The following is a 19,981-nucleotide window of genomic DNA, read 5'->3' as shown; positions in this document are numbered from 1 at the left end:
ACTACAAATGATATTGAGAGTGATGCTTTAACAAGAGAAGGAGATGGTACATCATAAAGTAGGACAAGCTCTGAAAGACAAGATAAGGAATTGTATTTTAAAGAAGATGCAAATGAATTGCCAGGTCTGGAACTAAGACAAAAGCTTGGCATATAGCGGGTTCAAATATGGATTCATGGTGGTGAACAAAAACACAAAATAACCTAGTTCACATGCAATTTAAGCCTATGTGCTAAAGAAACTATAGATTTCTCAGCAATTGGCCTGAGGGCAAAAACAGAACTGTAGAATGATTATCCAGAAGATTCAAACACCAAGGAAGAGTAAAAATTCCAGAGACTGGCACAAAGTGGCTTGGCAGAGAGTCAAAAGACTGGACTGTTGTGAGAGATGTAACTTGTGAAGATGACTCTTACAATGTGACATTGCACAGAGGTCATTCAGAAAAGAATGTGATCTCAATAAGCTAAATTATCTCAAGAGTCATAGTTCCAAGGATACCATCCTCAGAGGTTCCTCACTAAAAGAATACAGGGCATAAGTAATATGTCCTATGCAGACCACCTCAAGGCCCTATCCCTGTATTCTGTCTCCTACAGGCTTTTGAGGGGAGATCTATGCCTGGCATACAGGGCATTGACAGACCCCACTCTGAAGGACCTCCTGCATATCAACAAAACAAACAGTACCAGAATTAGCAATTCTAAAGACTTAAACCTTGCCTGTGATATAACTAGGACCTGCTGGAGAGATAGGTATGTATCCCAGAGACTACCTTGTCTATGGAACAGGCTGCCCATCCATGTGAAGCAGAGTTCCTCCCTAACCCAATTCAAGTGCAACTTGAACAACTGGATGGGAAACTGGAAGTTCATCCCTGGTTTGGCACCTATGTCTCTAATGCAAACAGGTAGCCTGTAAATGGTTCATCTCCCAGGCCCATGCTTACACTTATCAAGGGTATCAGAACTTGCCAGAGATTTGGGATGCATGGCTAGGCTCATACCTCTCAAGTGTCCAGATTTTCACAGAATGTGTAGATTTTTGGCTCATATTTTTGGCTTCTTCCTCAAAACATTTGTGGTTTTCTGGGACGTCACTGGGATGATCTGAGGATTTAAGTCACTAAATAATAGCATACATTTGAGTTTCAGACTTCAGATCTTTTGGAAAACTGCATGTTAAAACACTGTTACTCTAGCAACTTTCTACGTTTATAAGAGGAATATTTAAAATATGTCCCTTTTTTGGGCCTTTGTCCCCCCATTTTATCGGGCTTTGTCCAGATTTCTTGCACTACGGGGTTGAGATGTATGGCTAGGCTTAAAAAGGCACTTGTGGTCATTAGCCTAGTTAACACTTATGAACCTATGAACCAAATACCAAATGCAATGTTTTGACATTGTTTGATATATTGCAATACCTTGTACATTGTATAATTGTAGTATTACAGAATATTGAACTAAATGAAGCATGAGTCTTGCACAGTACTGTTACTGTTACATGCTAGGCACACAGCAGTAAGGTAACAGCATTAAGTGTAAGGTGGTCAGACATGGTGTCCAAAGAAGCAGCTCTTTAAGCCATAAATAACATCATAGAAGATGTAGATGTCAACTCCCAGCCTTATGTTTACACCTTACTACAGAAGTGTAACTTGTGATAGAAAGAGAGAGAGAGAGAGAGGGAGAGAGAGAGAAATGTCATATCAAGCCAACATACTCAGAAATGTGTAAATGAAGTATTCTGCAGCAGAAGTAAATCAAATCAGCTCATATATGCCAGTGGACATTTTTTTGGCACAGCGAACCTTTATTCAAATGCCATTTGACCTGAAATTCCAGGGAATTCTGGGATGTTCTTTTTGTGTAAAGCACATATAGGTTAATACTTTAAAACTCTGATGTCTCAGAACTTTTTGTGGTCCAAAATGTACATTATAATACTGTAGTTCTCACATTTTGCATAGTTCAGCTAATAAATGATTATCTATTGATTCAAATGCTTTACAGAATGTATGCTTTGCAGTGAAATAAAAATAAAATCATTTTAGACCGATTTCTTATTATAAGGAGTTCTGTTGTTCAATGTATGGATAAGGAAAATACAGTAATTCTCAAGTGATTTACAGCTCCAGGTTTAACTGTAAACTGTAATAATAATCCAAGTAATTGCTTCAATGCATCACTATGCAAAATGACCTTAATATCTTACATATATTACACTGAGATAAGGCATAGCAGACTTGACTAATGATTTTTATCTATGCTATGTAAAAACAAATTCTTTCAGTATAATTTATACCCAATACTAAGCATCCTTCCCATTCTAAATGCATGCCTCTGTGTAAGGTGTATTTGTGAGAAGGCTGTATTGAACCAGTATTGATATATGTGTTTAACCTGCAAAACTAAGGCCCTTAAGAGCCTCTTTTACAGACGTTCAGTCTTTTTACAGTATCTGCTACATCTGAAATACTTTTTAAAGTGCTGGTAATTAAGGGCAGTTTTTGAACAAGATAAAAAATGCATTGTAAAATGCAGCTTAAAGTTATTTGATCTAACAATACCTTGTGAGTTTCTCTGTCAGCTACTGGAATTAGTGACTGGGATATAGTTCCTTATCTCTTCCCTCTACCTTCCTCCTGTTTATGTCTAGCTTTCTCAGTTTCGTGTTTTCTGTGTAAATGAATGAGATTCTGAACCACTAACATTGAATAGCATTATTGGCAATTTGTATGTTAAAGTATGCATTATATGTTTTGTAAAGTCTCCATTAATTGTTAAATGTTGCTTGGCGCTTAGCCCAGGGCATAGCTGAGAAAAATCTTTAGACAAGACTATTTGCTTGCTTAACAAATAACTAATTCAATATAATTATATCTTTAGGAGTTACTTAAATGTAGTCAATAATAAATTTAGCTTGGCTATTCTACAGACTTTTAAAGCAGAAGTGTGGGGTGGTATTATAATTTGCATGCCTGTGACACTGATAGCAGAGCCCATCTGTAACTTTCTCTTTTGTCAGATTTTGCAGTGTTTTGGGCTTGTATGGAGGGGGAAGTTAGTGCTATATTTTGCTCCTGAGCTGCTGATTACCTTCCTGTTTTGGGAGTGACCCAGTTCTACATTAAAGACCCTGCTGCACTTCTTGGAAATGTTAGCATAACGCCACCCTGTGGTGGACAAACCCCATCCCTCCAGTCTAATGTAAGGGGTCAAAAGGTTGCAGTTTATCCTATATAAAACAGCATTTGTTCTTAGTAGTGCTGCATCAGTAGCATTATAACATTCTGTGTGACTTTTTTTCCTTGCCATGACAAAGAATGTGAGGACTGATACCAAATATGCCAGTATACTGTAGCACTTTCCATCAATCTTACAAAATAAACCCAGCAATATATCTTTCTCCCTCTAGCACATCTAATCGCTTAAATTACCCCATCCCATTTCCCTGCACCAATACAATCAACTCAGTCCTTCCCCCTATCCTTATTCTCCTCGTAACAATCCTCCCCTACATCACACTATTACACATTCATACTACACCTCATACCATTACACACTCATACTGCACATCATACTGTTACACATTAATACCACACATCATACTGTTACATATTAATACCACACATCATACTGTTACATATTAATACCACACATCATACTGTTACACATTCCTTCCACATATCATACTGTTACATATTAATACCACACATCATACTGTTACACACTCATAATGTTACATATTAATACCGCACATCATACTGTTACACATTCCTACCACACATCATACTGTTACATATTAATACCACACATCATACTGTTACACATTCCTACCACATATCATACTGTTACATATTAATACCACACATCATACTGTTACACACTCATACTGCACATCATACTGTTACATATTAATACCACACATCATACTGTTACACACTCATACTGCACATCATACTGTTACATATTAATACCACACATCATACTGTTACATATTAATATCACACATCATACTGTTACATACTCATACTGCACATCATACTGTTACATATTAATACCACACATCATACTGTTACACACTCATACTGTACATCATACTGTTACATATTAATACCACACATCATACTGTTACACATTCCTACCACACATCATACTGTTACACACTCACACCACACATCATATTGTTACATATTAATACCACACGTCATACTGTTACATATTAGTATCACACATCATACTGTTACATATTAATACCACACATCATACTGTTACACACTCATACTGCACATCATACTGTTACATATTAATACCACACATCATACTGTTACACATTCCTACCACACATCATACTGTTACACACTCACACCGCACATCATATTGTTACATATTAATATCACACGTCATACTGTTACATATTAGTATCACACATCATACTGTTACATATTAATACCACACATCATACTGTTACATATTAATACCACACATCATACTGTTACACATTCCTACCACACATCATGCTGTTACACACTCACACTGCACATCATATTGTTACATATTAATACCACAAGTCATACTGTTACATATTAGTATCACACATCATACTGTTACATATTAATACCACACATCATACTGTTACACATTCCTACCACACATCATACTGTTACACACTCACACCGCACATCATATTGTTACATATTAATACCACACATCACACTGTTACATATTAATATCCCACATCATACTGTTACACATTCATACCGCACATCATACTGTTACACACTCATACCGTACATCATACTGTTACATATTAATACCACACATCATACTGTTACACATTCCTACCACATATCATACTGTTACATATAAATACCACACATCATACTGTTAATCACTCGCACCGCACATCATATTGTTACATATTAATACCACACATCATACTGTTACATATTAGTATCACACATCATACTGTTACATATTAATACCACACATCATACTGTTACATGTTCATACCACACATCATACTGTTACATATTAATACCACACATCATACTGTTACATATTAATACCACACATCATACTGTTACATATTAATACCACACATCATACTGTAACACATTCATACCACACATCATACTATTACACATTCACACCACACATCATATTGTTATATATTAATACCACACATTATACTGTTGCATATTAATATCACACATCATACTGTTACATGTTCATATCACAAATCATACTGTTACATATTAATACCACACATCATACTGTTACATGTTCATACCACACATTATACTGTTACACATTCATATCACAAATCATACTGTTACATATTAATACCACACATCATACTGTTACATGTTCATACCACACATTATACTGTTACACGTCCATATCACAAATCATACTGTTACATATTAATACCACACATCATACTGTTACATGTTCATACCACACATTATACTGTTACACGTTCATATCACAAATCATACTGTTACATATTAATACCACACATTATACTGTTACATGTTCATACCACACATTATACTGTTACACGTTCATATCACAAATCATATTGTTACATATTAATACCACACATTATACTGTTACATGTTCATACCACACATTATACTGTTACACGTTCATATCACACATCATACTGTTACACACTCATACCTCACATCATACTGTTACACATTCATGCACACATCATAATGTTACACATTCATTCCATGCATCACCCTGTTACACATTCACACAGGCATCAGATACTTTCATACCACACACCATACTGTTATACATACATACCACACATCATACTGTTGCACATTCATGCACACATCATACTGTTACACATTTGTACCACACATCATACTGTTACAGATTCATAATACACATCATACTGTCGCACATTCATACTACATATCACACTGTCACATATTCATACCTCACATCATACTGTTACACATTCATACACACATCACACTGTTACACATTCATGTACACATCATAATGTTACACATTCATTCCATGCATCACCCTGTTACACATTCACACAGACACACACACCATACTGTTATACATTCATACCACACATCACACTGTTGCACATTCATGCATACATCATACTGTTACACATTCGTACCACACATCATACTGTAACATATTCATAATACACATCATACTGCTACACATTCATACATACACACTCTATATGTCAACATGGTCCTCATACATTTACTAATACTCATTCCAATATGTTTTATGGCACATATAACATCATATCAGTCAGCACTCCAAACTCTCAGCCACAACAATCTACTCACACAAAACACCTCCCATAACTTTTCCAGCATTTATTTCCTGGTAAATCCACACCTATTCCAACCATCTTACTTCCCTTATGTAAATACAACTACATAAGGCTGTATCCTAGTGCCCAAATATCAAATTTAAGAATACTTAAGTACAAATCCTCACCACATCATATGTGTATCTGCCTAACATTAAGTGGTGATATACACCTGAATCCAGGCCTTAGTCATCTTAACACTGATGATAACTCCACACCGTCTGCTATATACCTCTCAACTATCTAGATTTTTGCATAATATTTCTGGCCTGTTCCTCATAAAATTTTTGGTTTTCTTCTACATCACTGAGGCTTGAGGTCACTAAATGATGACACACATTTGCGTTTCAGACTTCATATCCTTCAGAAAATGTATGTTAATACAAATAATATTATTCTATAAGTGTTCTAATTTTATAAGAGCAACAGTTAAAAGTGTCTCTATTTTTGTGCCTTTGTCACCACCCCCCTTATTTTAGGCTTTGTCCAGATTTCTTGCTGTTAAGAAACTGAAAGGTGTGGTTTGTTATCCCTTCCCATCATAACTGTAGTCACACTCTCCCTCAGCTATTGTCTCTTCCACATCAAGCTGAGGATTATCTATAATAAACTCCCTGCACTTCACACCTGGATAACCCAATATTCCCCAGACATACTAATTCTTACTGAAACCTGGCTGCACAGAGAAATTAAAGATACAGGAATTCTACCTCCTGGATACAACACCATTAGATTAGATTGGGTTGATAAAAAAAGCAGATGGAGTTGCCATTTTCCATAGGAATACCCTCTACTTTTCTCTCCAGACATACCCAATTCCAACATCTGTAGCTCAGAATCCCTTATAACACTAATCAGCAAACATAAGAACTTAGCAATCGTATGTACATATATCCCACCAGGTAACAATATAGCCACCCTTGAGGTAATGTTATCCTGGATCTCATCCAAAATCCCATATGAAAATTTCATACTAGGATATCAAAATATAGATTGGCAAAGAATAAACTGTAGCAGTCATACTAACACTAGAGAGCTCAATACTGTTCCCCAACTAAATACTTCAATAACTAGATTTAATAAAGCTACAGGCAAAAAAATCTACTCTAGACTGGATTCTAGCATCTTTGCCAGACCTACTCTCTGAATCAGGCACCTCAGTGACCATCAACCAATGTATGCCATCAGAACTTCAAACACAGACTAGCTCTAAAGCACATCTTTATACAGGTAAGAAAAGAAACTTCTTTCAACAAACAGACTTTTATTAATATTCTAAAAACATGTAATTGTGAATCTCATAGGTCTCTTCCAATAGACAATGTAGTAACAGTATTCAACAATACATTCATAAGAATACTTGACTCACTAGTTCCAAACGGGGCAAGTAAAATCCAACCCAGCCCCATGGTTGACATCAGAAACTTTGCAGAAAATGAGACAGAGAAAAATTTTGGAATGCCTGGACAAAAAAAAACAAAACAACTGCCACCTTTCAAAACTTTAGATAACTAAGATACCAAACTAAGCATGTATTAAAAAAAGACAATGAAAACTACTACTCCACACTTCAAAACTAGATGTTAACAATCCAAAAACATTCTGGAACGCCATTAAAAAGTTATTACAACCAGAGAAAGCCACACAGTTGACACCAGACTTGCAAAAATAAAACAGTAGTATAGCCAAGCAATCCAACACCCATTTCATTAAAATAGTCAAACATAAAAACAGCAACTCACCAGACCAAATCAAACATCCACCATAATTCCCAAATTTGCCTAACAACTTCTCTTTCCAACCACTCCCTACTACAACTATAAAAAACTGAAACCCATCTCACCTGTACCTGAAAACCTCCCAAGTGAGCACCTTAAAATGGCAGCTGATGCCATAGTCTATCCCATCTCCATTCTAAAAAATCAGTCCATCTTTAAAAATGTTATTCCAGCCATATGGAAAAATGTTTTCTACTACCCCTACACAAATCAGGCACCTCAACAGAGCTCTGTGATTATAGTCATTCTATCCCCCTTATCTAAGATAATGGAAAATGTATACATACTCAGCTACTCAACTACTTATCAGAATACCAACTAATCTCACCTACACAGCAGAGCTTTCGACCTCACCACAGCACTGATAGTGCTCTGCTTCGTTTCACGTCTATGAAAAACTCTTACTCCAACTCTTTAATATACAACTAGTCAATACCTCTATACACTGCTGCCATCGTTAACTATCCAACATGGCACAGACAGTCAAATGGAACCATAACATCTCTTTCCTTCCAGTAAAAATAGGTGTCTCCCAAGGTTCTGTATTAGGTCCTCTGCTTTTTAACCTCATGATCTTCATATTGCCAGCAAACAAACCACTATAGTACAATACATTGATGAATCTACCCTAATTTGCTTAGCAAAAACACTAGCAAAACTTCAACACATAACCCAACATGCATTGTCTTTGAATCTGGCTAAACAAATTTCATCTCCTTCTAAATCACAATAAAACAAAATGAATGTTATTTACTCTCAAACCTCTCTCAAACAAAAAGACACCCTTTACTCATCATTTCTGCTAATAACACTAAAATCAAACAAGTTTACCAGGCTAAACTCCTAGGTGTCATCACTGATGACCAGCTAAAATTTGATTATCGTATTAACCAAGCTATAAAAAAACACACCCGAAACTAGGCTTTGTTCAGAGAAAAATCATTCCTCACTAATAAAGCCAGAAAATGTATAGCATCTGCTTACTTACCCCCTTATCTACTGTATGCTTTTGTCTATTTTCAGTAACCTGCAAAATGCATTGCTGGCAAAGCTAGAACAATGTTATAGCAAAACTGCCAAATTTGCCTGAAGCCATCACTACCAGTCACACTACTCTATAGCGCTGAGGCAAGTTAAATAGCTAGAACTACCCCACTATCTCTATCACAACGTATTACTTGCCACAATACCTTGCCTAAGCTAGACAACTGTCTAGCCATAACAAACAAAACTTACTAAAATCAAAAGACAAATCAATGCTCACCGTAACAAATGCTTAAAATTATGCAGGGACTGCCTATACTCAAACTAAATTTTTTAAATATGGAACTCTATCCCTCCAGCACTAAAACAGACCAAAATGGAAATCTCTTAAAAAAAAAAAAAAAAAAAAAACAGTAAAATGTCACCTGAGATAAAAATGGAGCTGATCCTGCATCTCACCTGGCTGAGTGCCATAATATCAACATATTTCATCCCTGTTCACCTCTACAACAGTTCTAACTATACTAGTTTCCTCATTTCTGATTTCTCATTACAGTCATTTTCTCTGCACTAAGCTAGATACTTTTCTCACCTCTTAGAAGTATTTTCTTCAAAAACTGATCTTACTACACAGAGGACCTACACTGTGATTAGCGTATTCCCTTCAAGTATGCTCAGTGTTGCTCATATGTCATTTCTCTGTATAAATATATCCTTATATGCATGTGATGCCTATGTTGGATATGGATTATTACACTATATATAATATCTGACTTGGTTTTGCTTAATCTCTTTTATGCATAATCTTATACTATATATAATTTTCCAATTTCTGTTTAAACTTTCATAGGTTCATAGGTAAGTACTGGGCTAACTGCCCTTGTGGGCCATTTTAAGCCTAGCCAGTTTCCTTTTTTGTGCTCAAAATAACCTGTCCCATTTGGTTATAGATTGGCTTTACCTATCCCATGGTTGATAATTATATATTACCCCTAATGTGAATAACTGGGATCATACCATAGATAATTTGAAGGGGCCCATGCATGTTATAATGCATTCAGGAGCTGCATCTGTCTATACTTAGTACAGGGGGCAGTTCTAGTGTAAAATTTCTGTTTTCCATCCATAGATCTAATTTGCATGGCTGTTTTCATGATTGTTCAATATATGGAGCTTTTCTCCCAGGGCCTTCACTGAAGAGAGAGAGTTTTATGTTAAACCCAGCTGCACTCTCCTGGTCTGCAAAGGTAAAATAAAACAAAATAAAATAAAAATAAAACCTTGGGCTGTCCATGTCTAATCTTACCAAAGGCCTACATTATGGATCATTATATAATCTCCACAACAATTTAGAGGACAAATGGATCTAGAAACTGAAAAATATCCATTTCATTATATATTATTTTTTATAAGTGATAACCAGGTTGTATCATTCTAAACAGTTACATTTATGTTATAATTGTTATATGATGTTAGAATTTTATATGTCTCCCAATGATCTTTTGTGGCTGCTATACTAATATTGTGTTTTAAGGTGTGCCTTTCTTACCCAATAATGCAAAATTATATCTTGATTATTTGATATAGCCTAGATAGCTCTCTTTACTTATAATGACAATATTGTGAATCACTGGCTTCTTAGACTGTCTCTAGAGATAATACCAGTGTTTCTTTTCTATTTGCCCACTTCTGTTTGTCAGGTATAACTTTTGAAGATGTCTTTCATGATAAATTTAAACATTCTTCCAGACAAAGAAAAGTAAAAAGATTTTGTTATGCCTTCCGTTTGTAATTCATAGTAACTTCTTCAACTTGTAAAAGCTTTGCAAACGTGAAGTTGCTTCATTCCCCTGTCAAACCTGTTCATTCAATTATGACTAACAGGTCACACACAATTCAGACCTGGCTTGGCAAACTTTCAGTAGCTTTTAGCATCCATTCTGGACTGATGACCCAAGTATGCCAAACATACTTTCACAAATTGATACTCAAAAGTAATGGAAAATTTTAGCTACAAAAGTCATGTTGGATAGCCGTCTCTCTTGCTGCCACTGATGAGAAATGGATGACTTAAAGGTAGGCAGTGCTTTGTTAGTGTATATTTAAACAAGCTGATATTATAGATGGAAAACTTCAGATGAGATTAAGGGAATAGGAGGGTGGAGCTGTCCTTTAAGGCACTCAGCTTTTCTCTTTCATGCTTTTATGGCTACACAGGAATCCCCTTCTTGCCTCATGTCTAGTATTAAAATATAGAAAAAGATAAAGGGTTTTCTTTTCTGGTCGCAGTGTATCCACGTTTCTGCCATATCTAGTTGAGCTCCTTCTTGTACATTAGTGGTACCCCTTGAATCATTGCTGATGTCAGTGTTTTGTTATCGTCCAGTACAGAAAGAGTAAAACCAATGAGTATCAAGCATGTCTTCTTCAAGGAAAACAAATCAAAATGATTTCATAATGATCAGCAGGCCTATCATGTTGCTTTGGAGAACGAAAAATAGCTTTGTATGTTAAAGTACCAAGGAATTCCCAAGAAAGTTGTGATACTTTCTGTTCTGTCATTCTGCCATCTATTTCATGTGACTTTTTAAATCACATGAGTTCTGAATATACAATGTAAAATAAAAAAACATATTCTAGAAGTGAAATTAGACAAGATGCTTTCTGCAGCTGCCTCCTTTCCTTCTAAAACTGTACAATTTGGTTAGCAATCCCTGCTAGGGCTGCAGGCTGTAACTTTCCTGTTTGTTAGCATTTAAAGCCCATAAGGTTATAGGTTCCATTGAAGTCTGAGTGCGCCACCTACTGGCTGAGACATCTTAGCCTTGTAGTTTATTATATGCATATATTCATATGTTCAGAGATTTGTAAACATTCAGCCTTTAATGGCTTTTGTAGAAACAATGTCTCATGCTGCTGCTGCTTTGTCTGATTGCTTTCTCTGTAATAATATACACCACATAAGACCTAAGCATTATCTTATAAAAATGTGGAAAAGAAGATATAGCTAAGGTTAATAATCTTATCTGTTAATCAGGTAGGCTGACTGGGCAAATAGTCCTCTTTCAGGGGCAACCCAGCAGCAGTGTCTGGTAAAGTGATTTTCTTATGGTCACACAAGTAGTCAAATGAGGTCTGTGAGAATCAAATCATCTACCACAGAAACTACAACTTGCAACCTTAACATCTCTGACAACTGCCAGACTGTTTGGTAGTCAAGTATAAAACATTAAATGAAGTCAGCTCATTACAGCAGTATATTTTATTTATACAAAAAAGCAAGTTGAGTGTATTTATTGGCACTGTAGTTGGATGTCTTGTTGCCAAACATCACACAAGAAGTCTTCAAAACTGTTAAGTCAAAAATGCATTCACTGATTTTGTCAACATTACAATTAAAAGTGTTTGTGTGTAGGCAAGTCCCCCCAGCTCCCTACATCCTTCCATTGTTAAATGTCCTAACTCCAAGTTCATACAAGCTATGGTGTAATGAGAAGCTTTGTCGCACCTACAGTTTCCACAGCTCTACCAAACAGGTATATATTCTTTAAGCAACATAGTAGGTGATAAAAAACATCAACTATTTTAGTTTGTTCTTACAGGATGCAAAATTCTGTGTGCATCCCATATTTATTCATATAGACTGCATAGTTGTAGTTGTTCCTAATCAGAGAAAGATATTTTAAAGAGAAGGCCACCCCTTATTAAGAGAATTATTTAATGTGCTTCACCTTAGTATTGTATTCAGTCTTTTGTCAGTCTATAGCACAATAGATCACGGAGAAATGCCACAACAGCAAAGTGAAACATTTGGTGTCACTGGCAAACAACGCTATCCTGAATTTGGCTAGAAATAAAATGAAACACATTACAAGTGAAATTTAATCTCATAGTTTTACATGGGGGCAAAGTCCCCTTGATCATCTATCCACACAATTAATATAAGTATTCCCAAGGTCTTTACTCTTCCGTAAAATGAGGCCTACCCCATGCCATGAGATCATTTGAAAAGAGCACAATTTTGCAACGATGTACTCATTTATTTTTACATCCACTGCATACTAGGGGGAAAAGTAACAGAAAAAATATTTTTGGAGGACTGAGTCTGGTCACTGAAGGTTTATATAAGGAAATTTACTAGAAATACTCAAGAATGTGAGAGCCACAAATACACAGAACAGGGAAGTAGATGTTCTATTAATTTAAAACATTAAATTCATAGTCCAGAGGGATAAAAGCAACCCAGGTATAGAAGGAACTGGCCAGGAAGTGGCCACAAAGGGTTTGAGTGAATATCTGATGCATCCTAGGAGGGGGATACTACACATTATGCCATGTCTGTGATTCCTTGCAGAGTCTAAGAGAAATACATTAGGATGGCACAAACCCATCCATACAGAATGATTTGTGATGCGGTGCTTTGTGTTGTAGCCAGGTGACATGTATGGAAGCACGCATGTACTAACGGGACCAACACTGCAATCCTGACTTTAGTGGAACATGCTGCTATGTGGCTATGGGAAGTAAGGAAGGAAGGGTTATGTAAATATATACAGAAAAAAAGCTGGTACATGAAATAACCTGCATTTTGATCAGCTGTACCAGCTGTTTTCTGTTTGACAACTTGAACTGATGATGAGCTGTATGCAACCCCCCCCCCCAAAAAAAATACACTGTAATATACTATATATATATATATATATATATATATATATATATATATATATATATGGACTTACTTTCCTGATCAACAAATGTTAAATAAATAAAAATATAAATTAAATGTACACACATATATATATATATATATATATATATATATATATATATATATATAGGTTTACCTTCAAAATGTCAAATGCCATAATGTCTAATGTTCAGTTGGTTGAAAAATAACATCTAAACCCAAAACACTGAATGAGCAAAATGTCTAAAATCATTTAATTGCAAAAGCAATGAGATCACCTCTACTATTTTGCAGGGGGGCTATGCCCCCTGGAACCCCCCCTACTTAAATATACCAACTCCGATACCACACTACAGTGCAGAAATGGGAAAATTCGATAATTTCGACATTGTGAGTTTAGACTAATTTTATTTCAACATTTTGATCATTCAATATAGTGCAGACAACCAATTCATTTTCAACCATTTAGCATTCAACATTTTGAAGGTAAACCATATATATATATATATATATGTGTGTGTGTGTGTCTGTGTGTGTGTGTGTGTGTGTGTGTGTGTGTGTGTGTGTGTGTGTGTGTGTGTGTGTGTGTGTGTGTGTGTGTGTGTGTGTGTGTGTGTGTGTGTGTGTGTTTGACTTATAGATAGAGACTGATAGATATAGATATATGTATATGGCATAAATACACACACCTTTTTCCCATTTTACATGCGGCTGTAGTGTCACAAACTGTTGTCACCTTCCTTTCAACTGATTTAGTGCCACTAGCCATTTAAATTGCACCTGCTCTTAAATAAAAAAAAAATGTGTAGTGAAATTTGTTTTGGCTTTCACTGGATGTACAAGGCTCATTCCAGCCCACAATCCCCAGCAGCTTCTAAATCCTTTGTAATTTAATATTATTTTGTTGCCATGACAACAATACAATGTGATAACACTATAAAGCAATTCTTGTAATTCCTAAAGATGTACACTGACTTAAAAACTATCAAAGAAAACAGTATAATCTTCAGTGAAAAGACAGAGCTGCTGATAAACTCTGGAGGTAGGTTAGTATGCTTTTCTTTTTTTACTTATGCAAAGATTACAGCCTGGTCTCTACTGTAATGCAGAAAATGAGAAGTTTGAATTTTATTTTCAAATGATTAACCCTAATACGTGATTAAGGTGTTTGCCTCATCTCCAGGGTGAGGGTTCAGTTCTAACCTTGGATCACTACCTTTACAGAATTTACATGTTCTCTCTATGTTTGTATGGATAGCCAGATAGCCTCCAGTTTCTATAGTGGGTTAGCAAGTTGCCACTTATTGGCCCTTCTAACAAAAACATGCTGGACAATTGGCTAGTTTGAACTGTATGCATGTGTTCCATTCATCCTTGCCCCTGTAGCCCAGGTTATAACAGAAAACCATCAGGGAGATCCAGTTCACTTATGCAATTAACAAATTAAAGAAAAGAGATGCTGTTGATTAGATAACTCAGTATCATAGTCCGGAAAGTCATTAAGACAATATACACTGAAGATTGCCCCAATCAGTCTAACTTCCAAAGGTTTCCATGCCATATTAGAAACTGACATCTGAGAACAAGGCAGTCAGAAACATTGAATTGCTCCTATAGAAGTGCCTTTTGAAGAGGTACAAAGGTACTATAGCCCCATAACACAATACTATAATGATTCAATCTAGCTGTTGAGAAATACTGTAGATTACGTAATTAGCTTAATCATTTATCTAACAAGATCCAAAGCCATAACACTCCTATCTTTGACATTATATATTATGGCATAGAGATATAGTCTCTAGGTACTCTAGTGGGTCAGCAAGCTGCCACATATTGGCCCATCTCACAAAAACATACTGGACAATTGGCTAGTCTGAACTGTATTGCAGCCCAGGCATGTTAACACAGGTTGGATTAGTGCCTCAGACTCTTGGGTGATGGGTTATATCCCAGCAAGTCCAAGCAACCTGCTACCTGACAGGATTTCTAACAGAGGGCAGGGATGGAGTCACAAAGCTGGGGACATGCAGGAATGGCATGGACATAGCCAGCTATGCAGATGATGGTAGCCCTTGTCAGCTGTACACTAGGCAATATGATTCAAAATAACAGAGGTGCATAGGAGGTCTGCGTAGCAATCAAAGTGCCCACATCATCACCTAGAAGTTAGGCTATTTATGCAAAATGCTCCCATTGCCAGGATGCCAGTAATGACAATAAACACTCTGATGTCTACCTGGAACATGGCTCGTCTGGATGGCATTTGTCCTAGGAACCAAATGGGCTCAAGTCTGATAGGAGGAGACTTGATAGTTAGCAGGATACAGGAGACAGAGGGAGAAAAAAGGACCTAGGAAAAAGAAGTAGTGTTATAATGGGTGCAAGTTAGCAAGTAAAATCTTCAGTCAGCTTAAATTCTAATAGCTACTTCTTTCCAACCAAAATATATTGTATATTTATTGAAGTATTTATTTAAAACTTGCTTACCAAACCTATTCTCAATGTAGCTGAGGAGATGCAGTAGGGCTAGAACATAAATAGTGCAGATAATTATGACAGGTAGAGCAAGTATTACTAAAACAAATTACACTAGAATACAACACAAACAAACACAATGAGCAAATATACTGCTAACATTAAAAGAGAAACTTAACACAGTAGGATATACAATGAATCATTCTGCAGTCATAGATCAGAATAAGACAGTTTGGTAAACTGTATGATGTTAGAAAGTTACTTACAAGGATACTTCTTTACATTCTAATTCTACAGGTAGATATCAAGTCCTAGTCCTACACCTGATACCAAGTAGTGCTGTTAGCCAAAAAAGTGCATAGAACTTTAGGCAGGTGCACTGAAATTACACAAATGTTCATGATATGCACCTTATTACATTGCAATAAATCTGTAGATCATGTGCCAAGCAGGTGCATGTCTCGAATATGTCCCCATCCATTCAACTCCATGTTTTTAATTTAAATGACTTTATCAGGTAAAGTGAACTAGTCAGTCATGGACCCTTGACTGCTATATGCCGGGTCACCAGGACATGGGTAATTATAAATAAATATTAGCAGTTTATAGTAATGAATCAACTAGAATGCTTTTTGGCAGTGAAATTAAATCCATATAAACATGGGGAAAGGATGCCAATTATAGACATATTCTGACCAAAGGCCAAGAACGAGCACTGAGACCACCACATTTTGCAGTTGTGATGCAGGGATTTTAACTAATGTGTCACTGTGCTGACCATCCCCAGCACATCCCCTACTCATCTTGATAGCCACCTTCAAAGTCAAACCATTACTAAAGGTATACATACAATTTCTTTATGTTTTTTTCCATCCCCTACTAACCTTGATAATCACCTTCCAAATTAAACCATTACTAAAGGTATGCATACAATTCCTTTATGTTTTTTTTCAAACTGCTTTATAAAAATACAATACAGACTGTGCAATCCCCATGCATGGTGTACTTATTCATTTACTACCTTTGCAGCTGTGTACCTTTTTTCCAGTTAGCTGAGCTAATGATGTGACTAGTTATACATCTGATTTAGCCAAGTGCCAAAGTTCACAATTTTAATTAAACATTTGTTACAACATTACCATACTATTTTCCCTTTAAGGGTTGAGCAAAATGTCTTTAATCTTTAATTGTGCATATAATGGCTTCAGCTTTCATCTCTTTAACTTTTTGTGCATCTAGTTCTTGATCCGGTTCTTGAAAGTCTTGTTCTCAAGTCCCTGCTGCAATTTGATCCTACTTTTTTCCAGTTATTCTTAAGTAATTTGTTTTCCTTCTAACTCCTGTCTTGAACTCTAACTCCCTTATTTCCTTCAACAGAGTTATCAGCTCATGTATTTTAGGTTCCTCTGAAGGTTTCCATTTTTTATGGTGATGAATTTTTAGTCACTAATAGGATTAGAACAGCCATTGCCTTTGTGTGTCTTGGTTCATCTAAACCTCCTAACCAGCTTAAATAATAGTTAAAATATTGTAACTGTCCCAGATACTCCACGAGTTTCTGAATTAAATTCTATCATTTCAAAATTTGCCTCCAAAATATATGTTGCCAAGTTACTCTCCTGTCCTGATTACATCTCCAGCATGCTTGACTAACCTTTTGGACTACAAAAGTATTTGTGAAAGCTCTTTCAAGAAATATTCCAAATTTCCTGGACCTGGTGATAACTCTGGAGATTCTGCAGATAGATAACTATTGTTTTAATAATGTTTACTTTTCTGTTAATTTTTCCCATTACTGTATATGGTCTGGTGATTCTGCAGATAGATAACTATTGTTTTAATCATGTTTGCCTTTCTGTTAATTTTTCCCATTACTGTATATGGTCTGGTACTGACTGCTTATTAGATTTACTTATTCCTGCATATAATTTAGTTATTCATATCTTATTATTTGCTTTGGACAACCTTGCTTCAATAAACAGTTGGACTAAAGCTGGTCTTTGTAGACACTTGTTTTGTATTTTTTGTCATATGCTTCTTAAATATGCAATAATCCTCCATACCTTAAAATATTCTTTTGTTTTGGCTTATCTGTCTAGTAATTCAAATAACTTCATTCTCCATTCCCCATTACTAACTTGCTTCCAAACAGAATCTGATCTTCCTTAATCAACCATATAACCAGAAAAGTTGTGTCTGTATTTAGTTTCTTTTTTTTCTGTCATCCCATTGGAGCACAGTTCAGATCTTCAAGTTATGTTATGTTCTGTTGTGTTAGTAAAATTGTAAAATGTTATTATTTATTTATTATCATTTCTTTACCATGTTATTTGGACTAGTCCCAGGGAGAAAAGCTCCAGCAGAAAAATACAATCTACAATTAATGATTACACTTGTAAATGTAAAAGAAAGATATATTATATAATGTTGAACAATACAGTTTTAAAACAACAGTAAAAAGACTTTCGGCTTTTCCCAGTTAGGGGTTGCCACAGCAGAACGCCGGTCCGTTCATGATTGGCAGTGGATTTTTACGGTGCCAAGTTGCCAGCCCAACCCCAACCTTCAACGAAGGCACGCCCATTCACACTTGGACCTACCTGCATGTCTTTAACATCACTTGACCGCGGGGAGGACATGCAGACTCCACACAGAAGGTGCTCCAGATGAGAATCGAACGGGAGAACCTCTTGCTGTGAGGTGACAACTCTAACCGCTGCAACAGTGCAGTATGATATAATTTTTGTGATACTATCTTACAATACTGAAATGATAGAGATATAATCATACTAAGTTGCAAGGAAAACCTAATGAGTGAGGTATAAAACAAAAGAAAATAAAAGTATTTATTACTGTATATAAACTATTGAAAACAACAAAGATGTGGGTTGGTAGGCTGATGGTAGGAAAAGGGTGGAGTAAGGTGAGAAAATTAAGAAAAAAAGAAAAAAAAGCAGGAAAGATAAGTGAAAATTACTGACGGGGAAAGGAAAAAATGTAGGTTAGACAGTGTGAGTGTTACTGGTGAGCGAAGGAGGACAATGAAGATGGCAGAGTATATAAGGTTGTCTTGTGAAAAAAGCAAAGAGGTGAAAAGACCAAAGTGGGATGAAGAAATATACATGATGTATGACCTTTGATTTTATTGAAGTAGTAGTTTGTGAGTTTTAACTCTGAGGATGGGTTAAGCTAAGTTGGTTTAACCCGAAGATGAGCATGACCATGTACTCAGCAGATACTGTGGTAAGTGAGGTTTTAAATGAGTTTAGGTTGTTGATTTGTTTCAGAGAGAGAGAGTGACAGAGACAGAGAGAGAGAGAGAGAAATGGAGCTCCTTACTTTCGAAACACAATTTGAGAAAAATGAGTTACCTGCTGAATTATAGACTTGTCCCCAGATCTCACCTCTCTGTTTGGGGAGAAAAGTTGGATAATAGATTGTAGATCGGGGCATTTATCTGGTTGATGTATAAATTTGTGGGTTAATAGCAGTTGTGTCAAGGTTAGATGTCGTGGGAGCTCTAATCAGTTAAGACATTTTACTGATAGATTGTGGTAAGTTTTGAGTGATGGAGAGCTGCAAATGTAGTGACTTATTTATAGCAGTCTTCCATTTTGAGTAGTAATCTAGTTTGAGGATTGAGGATTATTCAGGGGGCATATAGCAGAGATGACAGGAAGAAGGTTGTAGCAAT

General features: G+C 36.0%; 1 protein-coding gene across 1 annotated transcript in view; it reads left to right on the top strand.

Annotated features, from left to right (window-relative positions):
- LOC122816145 (ectonucleotide pyrophosphatase/phosphodiesterase family member 7-like) overlaps positions 1–19,981 on the top strand; it is a 331,876-nt gene that overhangs the window by 155,201 nt on the left and 156,694 nt on the right. The gene's annotated exons all lie outside the window — the stretch shown is intronic.

This window comes from Protopterus annectens, chromosome 12.part0 (assembly GCF_019279795.1).
Source record: "Protopterus annectens isolate FY-2018-M chromosome 12.part0, PAN1.0, whole genome shotgun sequence".
Classification (NCBI taxonomy): Eukaryota; Metazoa; Chordata; order Ceratodontiformes; family Protopteridae; genus Protopterus; species Protopterus annectens.
Note: the sequence above shows the minus strand (reverse complement) of the source record. Positions and strands in the feature narration are given on the sequence as shown.